This window comes from Eretmochelys imbricata, chromosome 5 (assembly GCF_965152235.1).
Source record: "Eretmochelys imbricata isolate rEreImb1 chromosome 5, rEreImb1.hap1, whole genome shotgun sequence".
In the NCBI taxonomy this organism is placed as follows: domain Eukaryota; kingdom Metazoa; phylum Chordata; order Testudines; family Cheloniidae; genus Eretmochelys; species Eretmochelys imbricata.
In genome coordinates this window covers 49,460,897-49,479,096 of record NC_135576.1, presented here as the reverse complement: position 1 = coordinate 49,479,096, position 18,200 = coordinate 49,460,897, and the positions used below count along the sequence as shown (strand labels likewise).

At 47.9% G+C, this 18,200-nt stretch overlaps 1 protein-coding gene across 1 annotated transcript in view; it reads left to right on the top strand.

Moving 5' to 3' along the window:
* The first annotated feature begins 985 nt into the window (after nt 1–985).
* TMEM171 (transmembrane protein 171) overlaps nt 986–18,200 on the top strand; it is a 34,913-nt gene continuing 17,698 nt past the window's right edge. The window contains exon 1 of the mRNA XM_077817077.1: nt 986–1,153. The gene's annotated coding sequence lies outside the window, so the exon portion shown is untranslated. The remainder of the gene's footprint in view (nt 1,154–18,200) is intronic.

The window sequence follows — 18,200 nt, the reverse complement described above, 5'->3', positions numbered from 1 at the left end:
CCCTTTTAGCTTAAAAAATAAAAATCCCCAACTCCACCTGAGGCCCACACCTGGCCTGGAAACACTTCAGCCCTCTGGCAAAATTATAAGCAACTGAAAGCAGGGACCTATAATGAGAAGGGTGGGGTACAATAGTAAATTATGTTACTCCTCCTGATGATAATAAATGACTTGCTAGCCGTTCTGGGGCACTTCTGTATTTTTCTCCTAGCTGGCTTTAAAATACCCCCCCCCCGTGTGTGTTTGCTCCTCAGTTAATCCGCTGGGAAATTTCCCATCTTCCCCAACTAGCAATAGTTTATTTAGAAGTGTATTCTAACCAGTTATGCTCAAATAAATTGGTTAGTCTCTAAGGTGCCCACAAGTACTCCTTTTCTTTTTGCAGTTTTAGGGAGTGCAACCAGGAAGAGCTCTTCAGCTCAGCCTTCCCTTTTCCCTCCAGCCAATCAAGGAGAACAGGGCACCTTGGCTCCAGGCGGTAAAACACGCCGCTCGTCAGGCAAACTGGTGGGGCTGGTCTGGGTTTACTGGTTGGTCCTAACCCAGCGCAGGGAGCTGGACTTGATTTATCCAGGTCCCTTCCCGCTGTACTGGGCTGTGTGTATTATTAACTCACTCCCATGGCAGTGTCCACACCCTTGCCCTGCCGTTGCGGGAGGGGGCGGGGCGGAGGGAATAGGTCCGGCTGTACATTGCACCAGGGGGGCGCGCGCGGGGGAAGGGGGATCTGCCGCACCCCCGGGAGTTTCGGGTCCCTGCGGCTGTTGCGGGGCTAGACACCGCGCCACGACCTCTATGAACCGGCCGCTGCCCCTCCCGCCTCGGGAGCCGCTGGGCCCGGCCCGTCTGCGCTTCCCCCCAGCGCCCTGCGGCTCGCTGCCTCCCTCAGGCTGCCGAGGCGAGGCGAGGCGAGGCGGGGTCCAGCGGCCGGGCTCTGGCCGCCGCGCCGGGGCACAGGGCGCGGCCTGCCCGCCCCGAGCTCAAGGTCGCAGAAGGTGCCAGCCAGAGCCGCCTGGCCCCGAGCCCGCAGCCAGCGCCGCCCATCGCTCCCTGGGCGCCGCCTCAGAGGCTTAAATAGCAGCTCCCGCCGCCGCGCCGGCCAGCACGAGCCGGGCGCGCTGCCCCTGCCCCGCCACCGCCACCGCCTCCTCAGGTAAGGGCCGCGGCAGCCCTGCGCTCCCCGCGGGCTGGGGCTGGGGCGAGGACGGGAAGCGGGCGGATACCGCTCCCCCCCCGAGCAGCGGGAGCCTCGGGATCCGGCGCCGCTGCCTAGGCTGGAGCCGGCAGGGATGGGCGCGTTAGAAACGGCGGGGCAGCTGGGTCCGGGCCCGGTGCGGGAGGGGCTCAGCCGGAGCCAGCCGCGCGCGTTGCGCTGAGGGCGGGGAGAGGCGGAGTGTCGCCGTCCTGCGCCTCCCCTTCCCACCAAGCTCCGCTCCCTTGGGGCCCCTGCGCTTGGGGCCGGTCTTCGACGGGGGTTTACCTCGCGCTGCGTGAGCGGCCGGCGTGACGGGCCGCCCTGGGCGGCGTGCAGAGCTCCGCGGCTGAGCCTCGGCTGGCGGCTGCCCGGCGTTTCCCAAACGCCGCAGCTACGGCTGGGGCGCCCACCAGGGGCTTCTCCTGCGGCAGCAGCCTCCCTGGCGGGTTGGGGCGGGGCTAAGCCATGGCCCCGCCCCCGCCAGCGAGGGTTGGGCCCTGTCCCGCTCAGGAGCCGCAAACCCTGGGGGCAGTGGGGCTGGGGCTTCGGCTTGCGCTCAGGTGTGGCAGGCAGCAGGCTCCGGCCCCAGGCTCACCATCCCCTCCCATGGCCCCCGGCCCCCACCGCCTCCTCTGGCCCCGGGCGTGCAGCAGACGCCTGCCATGGGCTCTGACCGTGGGGCTTCTGGTTCTGTCCCTGGACTCCGACCGTGGGGCGTCGGGCTCTGTCTCTGGGCTTCGCCCACATGGCAGCAGGCTGCAGCCACATGGTTTTGGGCTCTGGCAATGGGATCCAGCCCCAGCCTCTCATCGCCCCTGACCCCACGGTGTCTTCCGGCCCCAGGTTTCAGCCACAGGCCCCAACTTTCATTTTTCTGGGAGGGGGGGATGCTCCTCCACCTTGAGGCTCGGACCCCACTTTGCCCCTTCCCTTAAGGTCCCACCTTCGCTCCACTTCTTCCTGTCCCCCCTCTGCCTTGCCAAACAGCTGATCAGCGAGTGGCTGGTGGGTGCTGAGCACACACTATTTTTTTTCCATGGATGCTCCAGTCCCGAAGCACCCACGGAGTTGGCACCTATGGTTTCGGCTGCATGCTCCATTCCCTGGCCATGGGCACCTGGCTCCAGCCATTGGGCTTCAGCCTCTGGCCCCGGTTGTGCGATGGCGGGAGCCAGCCCCAGGCTAACCCCTCATGCTCCTGTTGCTCCAGCCCCCATGCCTGACTGTGCAGCTATAGGGCTCTGTCCCTGGTCTCTCCCCTATCACTCCTGGCCCTGCTGTCTCCCCCAGTTCCCTGTCCATCCCCCCAGGCACCCACTGCTTCCCTCATCCTTCATCCCTGACCCCCAGCTGCCTCCCTACACACCTCCCCTTCCAGGGTTTAATTTGTCCCCCAGCTTGCCAGGGCTGTGCATGTCTGTTGTGAAAAGTGATATTTGTATGTTTGTTGATATAACTTTTCACTGCCTCCCAGCTAGCTAGCAAGTCTGCTGCTGTGCAAAGTGATATTAACAAACACAAATAGCACTTTTTACAGAAACAGATTTACTGGCTAGCAAGTCTATAAAGAAAAAAGCAACCAAAAGAGCAAAAGAAACAACAACAAAAGGCAAGAACATGCAAAGCACCTTATTACTCCTCATATACCTGACAAGGTTCGAAATTAATGGTATCAACTCAAGAAAGGAACCTGAGTGTCACTGTGGACATTCAGTGAAGACATTGGCTCAATGTGCAGCTGCACTTTTAAAAAAGCAATCTAACTGTTAGGCTGCATAAGGAATGGGATGGAGAATTCATAGAGTCCAAGGCCAGAAAGCAGGGCCATAACCAGGGCAGGGCAAGCAGGGCAGCCGCTCAGGGTGCAAAGCCAAATGGGGCAGAAAAATTATGAAAAAACAGTAGGGAGAGCAAATATGCTTGCTTGCCCCAAGTGCTAATATCCCTAGTTACAGCTCTGCCGGAAGGGACCATTATGATCATCTAGTCCAGGGATTCTCAAACTGGGGGGCGGGACCCCTCAGGGGGTCACAAGGTTATTACATGGGGGGTTGCGAGCTGTCAACCTCCACTCGAAACCCCGCTTTGCCTCCAGCATTTATAATGTGCTAAATATATAAAAAGTGTTTTTAATTTATAAGGGCAGGGTTACACTCAGAGGCACCACGCGGCTCAGCCCCACTCTGGCACTCCGTCCGGGGCACTGGGTCAGGGGCCGCATTCTGCGGCTCAGCCCCGCTCTGTCGGGGCACTGGGTCCGGGGCCGCATCACGCAGCTCCCGGAAGCTGCAGCATAGTCCCGTTCCAGCTCCTACGTGCTCCAATGGGAGCTTCAGAGATGGTGCCTGAGGATGGGGCAGCGTGCAGAGCTGCCTGGCTGCGCCTCCGCGTAGGAGCCAGAGAAGGGACATGCTACTGCTTCTGGGAGCCGCTTGAGGTAAGCGCTGCTAAGAGCCTGCACCCCTATAGCCTCTCCTCTCGTCCCAATCCCCTGCCCCAGCCCTGATCCCCCTCCTTCTCTCCAAACTCCTCCTCAATCCCAGCCCGGAGCACCCTCTTGCACCCCAAACCTCTCATCCCCAGCCCCACCCCAGAGTCCGCACCCCCTCCTGCATGCCAATCCCAATTTTGTGAGAATTCATGGTCCACTATACAATTTCTATTCCCCGATGTGGCCCTCGGGACAAAAAGTTTGCCTACCCCTGAACTATAGTGATGAGTACTACAGGAAAGCCCATGAGAAAATTAACAATTCTGTCTTCAGAGTAGGGCCACACTCTGAATGAGAATAAAACAAAATATTGAATAGCTGCTTATTCAGTGAACACTGTTCATTCTGGGCAATGAAGAGGCAGGGGTCACTGTGGAGAAAAAATGTATGTGATCATGTAATTAAAGACTGTGTCATAATGCATATGCCCCCGAAAGCTGAATTAAGTTTCCACAGGCAACCATAATTCTGGTATTTCTAATTTTTAAGTGTTGACATTGCAACTTTAATAATCTTTTAATTTAGGGAGTTTTTTGTGTGTAATATCTTAAATTTTTCAAAAAAGCAAATTGAAAAAACATGTGGCCTATCTATCATGTGGTTTCCTATTAACACTTCTATGGTACATCAGCAGGGTTGGAACCTTTAGATCCACTTCACAGACCTCTGCCACTTGAGCTAATGGAGTCACTGTTAACAGTAATAAGTTGTCATCCTCTCTAGGTGGACCAGCACCAACACTTTGCCACTGTGTTTCACAGGTTTTGCTGACAGCAGAGGAATGGCAAGACTCAGGAATCTAGGGTTCCATTTCAGGTGTTGGAGAGGAGTGTGCTGTAGTGGGAACAGACACTTCTGCACCATCCCCAGCAATCTGTCCATGTCCTTCCACTGGCTCTTTGTTCCAGTCCCAATCTCCATTCCTCGGGCTTCTCATCCCAGGCCCAGCCTGTCACAGTTCACCACATCACAGTTCTTGAATTAACTGCACCCCTGACTCTCTCATGGTTTTCATGAGGGTGTCCCACGTAGGTCTGAGGCCACTAGCCATCACCTTTCTTGGGGTGGGATGCCTTAATGCTTTCCCTCTAGCTCACAGTCTTAAGCTTCCAATTCTTTCAATTCACTGTGATCATCAGAGCAGGTCTGAGTTCAGTTCAGCACCTGCAGTTGTACTCTCTGAGGCAATGATAGGGATAGCCAGTGATCAGCCAGCTCTCATTAAACCAAAGTACTATTTATTTAGAAAAAAAATTATTACAAAGAAAACACATCTTAAAACAATGACCAGCTAACATGCATCCCTGGTTTTCCAGACAGTCACCCATCTTTCATGTGGAGACTCTGATAGGTTCTAAAATACTTCAGGCCCTCTCACAGGGACTGATTCTGTTGGACACAGTCTCATGCCTGTCAGTTTCCAGATGACGTCTGTGTACCAGCCTCTCCCTAGGTTAGAGCCATCCCTTAAAACAGTCCTTTGTATTTAGGCCTCTAGAACCAGGTTGAACCAGGATATGAACTTCACCCTGGGGTGGTGCTGTGAAACTTCAAAAGGTACTTTACCTGCATTGTTGCAGTATTGGGGATTTGCATTGCATTGAGGATTTGCTGTTGTCTTTAGTTCCTGCAGGAAATGCCCCTTATCTGACCTGTTTGGCCCTGAATACAATCATGAGCCTGCCCATAAAGAGACATATATTATAAAGTTAACACAATAATCTTTGTGTATTGCCTGTTTACATAGAATTGCATCTGTCACACACCACTCCCAGTTCCTTTGTTCAATCTGGTAGCCGCGTTAGTCTGTAGTCAGCAAAAACAACAAGGAGTACTAGTGGCACCTTAGAGACTAACAAATTTATTTGGGCATAAGCTTTCGTGGGCTAAAACCCACTTCATCAGATGCATGGAGTGGATGAATGCATCTGATGAAGTGGGTTTTAGCCCACGAAAGCTTACTCCCAAATAAATTTGTTAGTATCTAAGGTGCCACTAGTACGCCTCACTGTTTTTGTTTTTGTTCAATCTGTGTCCCACCTGCACTCCCAGCCTTTTAGCCCAACCAGTTCCCTCCCTCCTGGCTCCTGTCTACCCAGTCTCTGATCGGTCTTCCTTTCCCCCATGCCGACTTCCATTTGTCTGCCACTGTTTCTCCTTCCTTCCCAGGCTGTTCATCCAATCTCAGTCAGTCTACCTCCTCCCCCCTGCCAGATCCTTGTCTCAGTTTTCTCCCTGCATACCAGCTCCTTGTCAGATCTGGCCCCTTCCTCTCCACTGATTGCTAGTGCTATATTCTTTGCCCAGCTAGTCGCAGACTCCCCACATCCTCATTCAATCTCCATCTCCTTCCTGTCCCCCTAACCAGTCATTTCCCTCCCTGGCTGCCAGTCCCAATCTCTTTTTCCCAGCCTGTCCCACCTGTCTGGCCCTTTGTCTCAAACTACTCTTTCTTCCCTCCCCACTGTCTAGCTCTTGTCCCTGCTGCATTTGAGTCAGACACCTTCCATGCTGCCTGGACCCAGGGCTGAAGGGGTGAAGCCAATCTTCCTCTGCAGCTGTAGTTCCTAGCTGCTGCAGAGCAGAGTGGGACCGGCTTTGGAACTGAGAGCAAGAGAATTGTCACTCCTATGCTCTCCATGCCCCTGCTGGGCTCAGGCACCTTGGAGGAAGAAGGTGACTGAGGTTTCAGATGGCACTCAGTCAAAATGGCTTGATTTCCCTATAGTCTTCACATATGGAAATGAGACTAATCTCCAGTAAAGATGACTGTCCTCTCCCTTGGCTTTTAATTGGGCTCAACAGCTGTTCTCAGGGAAGATGGCTACCTGGAACTCTATGGTTAAAGTATGGGAACAGAGAGGGAAATTGAGAGAAAAAGGAGGGAAAACACAGCGGTCAAGTGAGACCTATAGAAGCAGAATGAGAGTGGGACCAGTGTGGGGATTAGCCACCGGCCAACAGGGCCTGTGCGCAGGGGCCCTGGGGACTGCAGCAGAAGGGATGAAGAGGGCCCCCCCACCTGCTCTGGCCCAGGCCCCACAAAAGCTTAATCCACCTACGTGTGGGACAGGAAACTGGATGTGGTAGGGAGGAAAATAGAGCAGTGATAAGGAAGGTGTATGGAGAGAGTGGCTGGCTAGGACAAAAGGAGTTTCCCATAGTGGAAGGCTCGCACTGTGTGCATTTTTAATGTTAAATTTTGAACCTGGAATAATCACACACAAATTGAGGGCAGGCAGTTTAAAGGTTTAAAAACTCAGGAGGCAGACAAAGAAAAATATTTCTTTTACATCTTGATTATTATTTTTTTTAATAATTAGAGGTGCCAATTCTGATCACAATTACTAATGATGGAAGATCACTCATTACCGAGTATGATCATCTTCCATGGGAGTTATGGGTCCTCAGGTGGCTAATAAGGCCAATCCTTGAACCACAAGCTCTATTACAATGAGGACAGATGTTTTCAGGCTCAGCAGGAGGCTGTTGACCATGACTGGAAACCAGTCTCTCCTTCCTCCTGCACTTCTTGTCCCCTTCGGCTTGTCAGTGAGCAAGTTCAAAATGCAAGGGACCATCACATAGGACTTCACTCCATTTTAAGCGATCCTACGCAAGTGTCTCCCAAGTGTCAATGTCAATATTACACTTTTTTAGGTTGTCCTTCAGCAAGTCCTTGTAACGCTTCCATTGTTCACCCACGTTACGGTACCCTTCTTTCAGCTGAGAGAGCAGGACCTGTTTTGGGAGGCAATGGTCTGGCATCCGGACAACTTGACCAGTCCAGTGGAATTGCTGACAGATGATCATTGTCTCAATACTGGTGGTCTTTGCCTCTTCCAGAACACTAATATTGGTGCACCTGTCTTCCCATTTGATTTTCAGAATCTTACAAAGGCAGCATTGATGGTGCCTCTCAAGGACTTTCAAGTGGTGTCTATAGGTTGTCCAAGTTATGGACTCATACAACAGTGTTGGGAGAATAATGGCTTGATAAACAAGAAGCTTGGTGTCTGTTCAAATGTCATGATCTTCAAAAACCCTGTGCCGTAAACGAGAAAAAGCTACACTGGCACAGCTCAGGCGATGTTGAATTTCTGCATCAATATCTGCCTAGGATGAAAGATGACTTCCAAGGTAGAGGAAATGATCGACATTCTCCAGTGCCACTCCATTGATTTTTATAGATGGGGCATGTAATACCTCATTTGGAGAGGGCTGATAGAGCACTTTAGTCTTCTTGATATTAAGAGTGCCAATGCTTACGCATGTCTTCGTTTCAAACACATGCAAGATCGTTTGAAGATCTTTCTGGGAGTGGGCAAAGATTGTGTTGTAATCAGCATACTGAAGTTCCACAATAGATGTTGTGGAAATCTTACCCTTGGCTTTCAGACTGCTAAGCCTGAACAGCTTTCCATCCATTCTGTAAATGATTTCAATACCAGTTGTCAGAGTAACAGCCATGTTAGTCTGTATTCGCAAAAAGAAAAGGAGTACTTGTGGCATCCAATGAAGTGAGCTGTAGCTCATGAAAGCTTATGCTCAAATAAATTGGTTAGTCTCTAAGGTGCCACAAGTACTCCTTTTCTTTTTGCGAATACCAGTTGTAAGCTTCCCAGCAATTAAGTAAGGAATGATGGCAATAAAAACCGCAAACATGGTTGGAGCGATTATATAGCCCTGTTTGACTCCTGTTTGTACTTTGAAAGGTTCTCAAAACAGTCGCTTTCATGTTATCATCAATTGTAGGACATTGATGTATTTATCAGGACATCCAATCTTAGAAAGTACAGTCCAGAGGGCCCGGCAATTCACTGAATCAAAGGCTTTAGTTAGATCAATAAAAGCCATGTACAGTGGTTGGTTTTGCTCCTGACATTCTTCTTACAGCTGCCGTGCTGTGAAGATCGTATCCGCAGTTCCATGACATGGTCGGAAGCCACTCTGTGATTCCGGTAAAATTTCTTCTGACGGGCAGAAGGTAGGTTGCAAGGATCCGCACCTGCAATGGCTAGGAGGGAGATAGTTTCCACGATAGTTTCCACAATCCACTTTATCCCCTTTCTTGAAGAGGGTGACAATCAGGGCATCCCTCATTTCACTGAGTATCTCCTCCTTTATCCAGATTTTAAGGATAAGCAGGTAAAGCTACCGAATTAGCTCTGGTCCACTGTTTTTAAAGATTTCAGCGGGGATCCCATCTAGACCAGCTGCCTTGTTGTTCTTCATCTGTTTGGTGGCATTGTGTACCTCATACAAATTGGGAGGGTCTCCGAGCTCAACCCTAAATGGTCGTTAAGGGATTTGCTCAAGGACTTCATCCGGAACCATAGAATTACAGTTAAGGAGATCTTCAAAATGTTCTTTCCAGCAAGAATTGATGACTTCGTTGTCCTTCAGAAGTGTGGTTCCGTCCTTAGAGCGAAGAGGATTCGTACCATGACAAATTGGCCCCTAAACAGCCTTGGTGGCAATAAAGAAACCACATGTACTGTGGATTTCCATGAGATGTTGGCATTCTTGCGCTTTCTCAGTCCACCATTTGTTCTTGAGTTCTCTGGTTTTACATTGGCATCAGCTTCTCTCTTTATATTACTATTTATGTCATTCTGCCAAGCACGAAATGCCATTCTTTTCTCATGTATGAGTTGCTCAATTTCAGCATCATTCTCATCAGACCAGTCCTGATGTTTTCTGGTTTGGTAGCCTATAGTTTCCTCACAGGCATTGATTATTACTGCTTTCAACTGACTCCAATGTTCCCCAGTTTTTTCCGGAAACTCTGATGGGAGCTGTTCTTCTTAGATTGCTTGGTCATACTTAATAGGGTCCTTCAAATCTTGAACCTTCAGCTTGTGCCTGACCTGCTTATTTTGCAGCCTCCATTTGGGAGCGATCTTAATTTTCATTGTGGATCGAATAAGGTGATGATCAGTCCAACAGTCATCAGCACTTGTCATTGCTCTTGTGAGAAGTAGGTCACTACGATCTCGGGCATGAGCTATGATGTAGTCGAGGAGATGTCAGTGCTTTGACCATGGGTGTCTTGGACTTTTCCTTTTGTCGGAAAAGAGTGTTTGTAATAATAAGTTCATGTTCAGCACGCTTGGTCAGGAGCAGAATTTCATTTGAATTGCTTTTGCCAATTCTTTTTCCCGATTGTTCCTTTCCACAGGTTTGAGTCTTGTCCAACACATGCATTGAAATCCCCCAGAAGGATGATCTTATCTTCTGTAGGGGTTTCTGATAAAATGGTTTCCAACTGAGAATAAAAATCTTCCTTTACATTCTCATCGGCATCCAGTGTTGGTGCATAGGCGCTCCCAATAGTTGTCTGTTGATTTTTGGTGAGCCTCAATCAGAGTGTCCTAAACCGCTCATTGATGCCAACTGGTACCTTAGAGAGGCACCTTATGAGCTTGTTCTTTATAGCAAAGCCCACTCCATTCAATCGGGGTTCATCTATAGATTGTTCCCTTGCAGAAGTAGGTGTATCCTCCTTTGTCCTTCATCAGCTCTTCTAGTTTCGGACAAAGTAGCAATATCGACGTTAAACCAACTCAATTCACGAGCAATAATGACTGTACATCGCTCTGGTCGGTCACTGTTTGCGTTGTCCATCAGGGTACATATGTTCCAAGTTCCAAAGTTTAAAAGTTTCTTACATTTTCGACCACTGAGGTGGTGATCTCGCTGGATGCAGGTATCCAGCCAGGAAAAACAGAGGCAAGACTATTTTAGAGTACCTTTTCTAACCCTCTGCCCATGTGGGGTGAGCATAGTGGATCCTAAAAAGGACTGCTCAGACATGGGTGCAGCTGTCGAGATGCTCGATCTGCCTCAATCTTTGAGCAAGGCAACTATATCACACACACACACCGCCTGTGTGTCAGTCTGTGACTAGGAACTTCCAATTTTCTCTGTCGTGTTCCCATCACTACTCGCCGATTGCCACCGGACTTTTGACTTGCGCACTGTCATTTTCCCAAAAACTGGAAGATGCCTGTGTGGGACTTCTTTTAAAGTGGGGAGACTGGTGAATAACAGTCACCATGCTATCCTTGACAGATAGAGGATCACCACCTTGTAGTGGTGGAGAGACTTGCATGTCTCAATGACCCCGAGAGCAATGCTGCCTGGAGTCATGTAATCCCTTAGGGTCAGCCATGGCAGAACGGTCAAGGTCGAGGTTCCAGACAAAGTGTGATCCAAGAAGTCCCTAACGGCAGAGCAGACGGAGGATAATTGCACAATGGAGGTGAAACTGTTGTGTAATGTTACAACAGCTGTGAAGGTGGATGAAGGCTGCAGCAGATATAGGATCTCCAATCGTCATGGTGTCAATGAATTGGTTTCAATTGCTAATATATAATATCATATTAAAGTTTGCATTTATGTAGCACTTCAAAGTACTGCACAAACTCTAAAGCACTAATCCTGCAGTTGGGTCTGCGTGCATAGATTTTTGTGCCATGCTGATCCCCTAACTTGGGAAGTATTCGCTAACAGGAGGACAGCAGTATTGTCAACTTGTGATATTTTTTGTTTTGTTTTTAAAGTCCCAGCTCCTTAAGTCATATGATTTAATGAGAATCTCCGCTTTCAAGACAGGGGAAGAGGAAGTAAATTTCTAGCCCTCGTGGTCATGGAGAAAAGTTTGAGACTGTGAACTCTACAGGCATAAAAAGTACCAGTTTATTATGTTTGGTACTTTTTAAAATGTTGATTTGGGCTGTGACTCATGATCTTTGAATGCATGGGGTTGGCACTAATGTGAAAGTTGTAATCTGAGTGACATGCAGGAATGATGTTAAGAGACTGGTCTCTATTTCCTGTCCCTGGTTAACTGACATAGGTCAGGATTAACACCCCTGTGACTCTGTTTATTGTGGCGATAATCACACTGTAATGAGGTGGTGTGGTTCCCCACCGTCCCTCTGGAAACCAGAGTGGGCAGAGCCAGGGAGCTGCTAGGGCCCCGGGCTAGGAAGCAGTGGAATGGGAGGGCCTGCATCCCCGCTGCCACCCAACTTGCGGGTGGCAGAGTGGGCAGAGCCAGAGAGCTGCTAGGGCCCTGGGCTAGGAAGCAGTGGAATGGGAGGGCCTGCGTCCCCACTGCCACCCAACTTGCGGGTGGCAGTCTCCCCCACTCCCAGCCCCTTCGGAGCTAAGGGCCTGGGTTTACTATTATATTCTGTTGTTGCTCAGCCCCTGCCTGAGCGCCTGACTCACTATTGACCTGCCCTGACCCAGGGCCTGGGCTTACTGTGTTTATTTCTACCCTCACAAAGGCTGCAGAGGAAGACTCCTGCAGCCAGACTAATTCCCCGCAAGACCTCTTTAGTGAGGCGGTGTGGTTCCCCGCTGCACCAGAGAGAGATGAGCCCCAGGTAACCTCTCTACACATACAGTGTTCCCTTTAATAGCTATTTGTGTATGTGTATTTAGTGTGTAGGGAATGCTGGTCATAACATTGTCTTAGTTAAAGTTGCAGTCAGACTTGTATTTTCAGTTCTCTCTCCTCCAGGGTGGATTTGATTTAAATCAAATTGATTTAAATTATGATTTACATCACTAATCAGGAAGACTCGATTTAATCATGGATTTCTACATAAAAGTGCATTCTTGTTGGTTGTTATAACCTTAATACACATTCTTCACCACTCAGAGATAAATGTAGGTTTCATTTTTAGAAAGAACACACTATACATTTTTAAACAGTGATTTATTTTGAAAACTTTTCAGATTAGTTTCACAGCTATATCAGAAAATGAATGCTTGTTTGGTTATTTCATTTACCAAAGGTAACTGAAGCAGATAGTTCACCGCCCAAAGACTGCATAAATATCTCCAATTCAACAGGTTAATCATTAATATCTGGAGGATTTTCTTGCCATGATGTATTAGGAGGAGAACATCACCAGACAGACATTTAAATTGTTTTATTTAACTAAAACAACAACTTTGCATATTCTGGATTTTTTTTCTTCAGCAACAAACATATAATACTTTAACAAAACAAGCATATGAATTTTTGAATTTAGTTAAACATTCAAGATTTTTAAAATCAGGTTTGTTTTTGTTAAAATTGTTTTTAACTAAAATAGTTAAAATATTTTTTAAAAAAATTAAATCAACTATGTCAGCCAGGTCAACATGAGAAACTTAAAATATAGTTGCTTCTGCAACTAACTCGGTCATCTTTATCTTCATTTCCCTGTGTTCACAATCTGGAAAAGAAAAACAAGCTTTCCTGCTTTTTCAGGTCCCAAACAATTTCTCAGTTTGGAATGAATTAGTCTAAAGCAGGGGTGGGCGGACTTTTGGGGTCTAGGGCCACATCTGGGTGGGGAAATTGTATGCAGGGCAGGGGGTTGGCGTGCGGGAGGGAGAGCAGGGTGTGTGTGGGGGTGCGGTGTGCAGGAACGGGCTCAGGGCAAGGACTGGGGCAGAGGAGGGGTGCGGGGTGTATGAGGGGGCTCAGGGAAGGGGTGCAGGAGAGATGCGGACTGCAGGAGGGAACTCAGGGCAGGGGGTTGGGGTGTGGCGGGGGCTCAGGGCAGGGAGTTGGGGTGTGGTGGGGGCTCAGGGCAGGGAGTTGGGGTGCGGGGTGTGGCGGGGGCTCAGGGCAGGGAGTTGGGGTGCGGGGTGTGGCGGGGGCTCAGGGCAGGGAGTTGGGGTGCGGAGTGTGGTGGGGGCTCAGGGCAGGGAGTTGGGGTGCGGAGTGTGGTGGGGGCTCAGGGCAGGGAGTTGGGGTGCAGGGTGCAGCAGGGGCTCAGGGCAGGGGGTTGGGGTGCGGGAGGGAGTGCAGGGTGTGGGAGGGGGTGCGGTATGCAGGAACGGGCTTAGGGCAAGGGACTGGGGAAGAGGAGGGGTGCGGGGTGTATGAGGGGGCTCAGGGAAGGGGTGCAGGAGAGATGCGGACTGCAGGAGGGAGCTCAGGGCAGGTGGCTGGGGTGTGGCGGGAGCTCAGGGTAGGGAGTTGGGGTGTGGGGTGTGGCAGGGGGCTCAGGGCAGGAGACTGGGGTGCAGGGTACGGCAGGGGGTTAGGGTGCAGGAGGAGTGCGAGGTGCAGGCAGGGGGCTCAGGGCAGGGAGTTGGGGTGCAGGAGGGGTGCGGGGTGCAGGCAGGGAGTTGGGGGGCGAGGTGCAGGAGGGTTTCGGGCTCCGGCCCGGCGCCGCTTACCTAAAGCGGCTCTGGGGTGGCAGCAGTGCGCACTGGGGCCAGAGCAGGCTGCCTGCCTGCCCTGGCCCCACACTGTGCCGCTCCAGGAAGCGTCCGGAACCACGTCCCTGCGCGACCCCTGGTGGAGGGGGCCACAGGCCTCTGCGTTCTGCCCTTTCCACACCTCCATGTACCTCCTCCGAAGTTTCCATTGGCTGCGGTTCCCTGTTCCCAGCCAATCGGAGCTGTGGGGGGCTGTGCCTGGAGGCAACGGCAATGCACGGAGCCCTTTGCCCACCCCCCGGGGCCCCAGGGACGTGGCGCTGGCTGCTTCTGAGAGCAGCGCGGGGCCTGCGGCACCACGGGGGGCAATCCCATGGCTGGATCCAAAGCCCTGATGGATCTGGATCCGGATCCGGATCCAGCCCGCGGGCCGTAGTTTGCCCACCGCTCATCTAAAGGAAGAAAATATTCTTTCTACACTGGCAGAAGAAGTTACTGCTGTTAAAAGTGAGATTATCACTTCAACAGTCTCTGAATCCAAGTGCTTAAGTGACTTCCACCAGTTCACTAGTGTGACTTTCTTTAAAACATCATCAGCAAACATATATTTCTTGAATAGTTCTCCCTTAAATCTGGAGTTTATTATAGTTGGCATTGTGGAGGGATGATTGCTGGATGTCCATGTCACAGCCAACTCCTCTTCTTCAGCAGTTAAGGTTTGACCCTGGTACCGAGTACTGAGAATATTTGCAAGAAAATGAGCTCGAGAGAGTGCTTGTCCCTTTGGTTTTTTAAATACTTGTAATTTAAATCTATCATTGCATATTTCTCTTTTTAAGATCTCACTCAGTTCCTTCCAAATTTCAACAGTGTCAGCAATAAAACAGATATTTTTCCCTGCATTGTGTTTAAGGCTACAGAAATAGGATTTAGGGTACTCAGCATGTGTTCAACATGTCTCTTAAGCCCAATGTTGAGAACTTTGGCTGTGACAGTGCCATCTATTTTTTTCACGATTTTGTTCACAAACTGTCATCAGATTAGGCCAGTTCTTGATATAGTGCTCAAAACAGTCCACTACTGAGTTCCGTCGCATGTCTTGTGGGAGAGTTAGCTTGGTTCGTCCCACTTTTTTCAGAGCAGCTGCTGCAAAGTGGTTGTTATGGAAGTATTTTGCAATTTCAACAACATTAGCCTTTATTTCTGGAACACTGAAGTCTTTGGCTAGGAGGTGCCGCAAATGAGCACTGCAACCGTATGTTATTAGCTTGAGACTCTCTTCACTCTCTTCTAAATAATTTCTTCTCATCTTGGATACATTTGCAGCATTGTCTGTGACCAAGCTGCGTACTAGACATTTGAATTTTTTTTCCACAGTTTGTTGTAGCTTTTACTGCTGCTACTTGTAAGTATTCTACTGTGTGTGCATTTCCTGATGTATCAATTGTTTCTGTAAGGAAGACATTCCCTCCTTCTGTTGTCACACAAGCACATACAACCGGATCATTGTGGACACTGCTCCACCCATCAAGACCCAGGTTAACAATTTCACCCTCTAGACCTTTTGCACACTGCTCAATTTCTCTTTCATACACTTTATCCAGCAATTTGCCTGCAACATCTGCTCTGTTGGGTAGACTGTATCCTGGTCTTAATGACTGAACCATGTTAATGAAGTGTGGGTTCTCAATCATACGGAAAGGAGAGTTTGTTGCATTAAAAAAATGAGCAATTTTTTCATCAATTACCTCTTTTTGTAATCTGCTGGTTCTTATCACAAACTTATCTATGGTGGTTTCTGGATGATGGCGATTTTTTTTCTTCTTTTTGCTACAGGTGATGTACTGTGGCTATGTGACAAACATGATGTGACTGAAACATTGTCATTGGCAGATAATTCTGAAACTATAGAAAATGATGGTGATCTTGAAGGTGGATAGTCTTCAGAATCCTGTATGTTGAGGATGGATTCTCCTAAACAAAATAAGTCAATTATTTAATTATTATTACCATACTGCTCATCTAGTATAATTCATTGCATTCACTAACACTCTGTACTACTTTAAAGGTGAAATTGTAAAAGGAAGATCTGCCTATTTCAGCTATTTATTTTTTATCACAACTGCATCTAAAATGGCAGTACCATAGAGTAACAACTATATTTTTTGCTCAAACATAAGAATTCAAGAATAGCCCAAAAGGAAGACAAACAGTCCTTAAGAAAGAAGCATGAAATAAAAATGTTTACCAACCTGAAGATCTTGCATGTTCAGACATGTTCCTTTCATCATTTACAATGCAGCTTCCTCCTGAGAAGGAATACTTCTCATGATATTGTTTCATTCGGACAGCCAGACCTTGCATTTCTTTGTTGCACTGTTTGCATTTTGCACACATGCCTGTCTTACCCATAGGTAGAGGAACTTCATTAAAATATTCCCAAACTGGGTCTCTTTTATGGCCTGCTGCCATTATATGTTTTCCTTTCTAGTGGGAGAATGGTATGGTAGATCTCAAATCAATGAAGGCTACACTCAGAAAGACCTCAAGACTTCTGGAAGATGCTGCTCAAACAGTTTCACTTTTGTTTCTACTGCCTGTCCCTCCCTTCTCACATTTATCTCCAGACTTCTTCTCCTTGTCCAGATCTATTCTGCCCCCAACAATCTTCTATTCATTGAACTTTTTGAAACTTTGCACTTTTAGAGCGAGGTAAGGGATTGACTCTGTACACAAATTTGCAGAGGGACTATTTAATAGGGTTGAGGTTTGTTATTTCTCACCTCTCTATATTTATTTATTTATTTATATGTTTAAACATATTTTTGATGTTAACAAGTATGTTACCTCTGGAGACATAAATCCACAGTTTGAGAACTGCAAAACTAAGCAGCTCTGATCATAGAATATCAGGGTTGGAAGGGACCTTAGAAGATCATTTAGTCCAACCCCCTGCTCAAAGCAGGACCAATCCCCAATTTTTGCCCCAGATCCCTCAATGGCCCCCCAAGGATTGAACTCACAACCCTGGGTTTAACAGGCCAAAGCTCAAACCACTTGAGCTATCCCTCCCCCCATGGTATCTTCGAGACCAGACTGAGCACTGAGTCCCATTGCGTAGATAGAAAGATTAACCTAAATAATCTATACAGGAGCCCTTGGGACCCCGTAAGATTGGGTCCCTAATTCTTGAACTATTGGAACTCATCTCCAAAACTTTTCTTAAACATTACATGACTATATTGTCTCATACTATAGCATTAGAATTTATAATCCCTATTCTATGATGAGATATCTTTGAGCTATAATATATCTTTATCTTTAGATAGGTTTTTTCCCCCTCACAAATCTGATTTAAATTAAAAAAATTCATTTTTTTTTAATCATTGATTTTTATCCACCCTGCTCTCCCCTGTTACTCAACTACTTCCACCCCACCCTACCAATTTTGTCTTAACAGTTTTTGGCCTGAACATTTTCATGGTTGCTCTCAAGCCAAAGAAGAACGTTGAGAGCAAACTTTTTTGCATACACATGGACCTGGTGGCATCTGATCTGATGAAAATGCTGACAGGCACACAGTCAGCTATGGGCATAATTCTTTTTAAAATACTCTTTTGGTGGGACTCTTAAGTAGTAGAGCTTAATCATGCAATGTTTTTACCATTAAAGTTTGGTGGTAGCATAAGTGAAATTAGTCCTCCTCTGGATTTTGCTGCATAGAATCTGGTTCTTTGATCTGCAAAGCCACAACAGACTGTTCTGAATGTTCCTTCTTTTGTGGTACTGAAAAAATTAAGAAAATATGTACAAACTCCATTTTTAAATGTATGTGTTTCAACTTAATCATGTAATAGCAAAATTAGTGCAGGAGAAGGAGGCACTGTGTCGGAGTAGTCAAAACAAATTTATGGGCTCTTTAAGAGGTTTTAAATTAGAATTATTTTTTTCATTTCAAATTGTTTCCTTTTGTCCTAACTTCACTTTATTTTCTATTTTGTGCTGGAAAAAAATAGATGGAAATGAATAAAGTATTATTTTATTGAAGGTTTCTCCCTAATTCCACTGTCCCACTACTATAATTGATAATATAATGTGCTTCAAGAGAAAAATAGTTAGACACAGCATAGTCTGAAAAGCTAGTTAGCCATTTTTGTTATTGGTGAAGTTTGTGAGGCCCTATACTCAACTTGATGGCGCTTCTCTGTTTGGATGTAATACAATTACTTTAGAATACCACATCCAATCAATTAAAAAAAGTCAGGAAATATTCTAGGCATCACTGGGCAGAACTCTATTAATTTTGGGGAGGGGGAATCCGAAAACCAGAAGGGGTGAAAT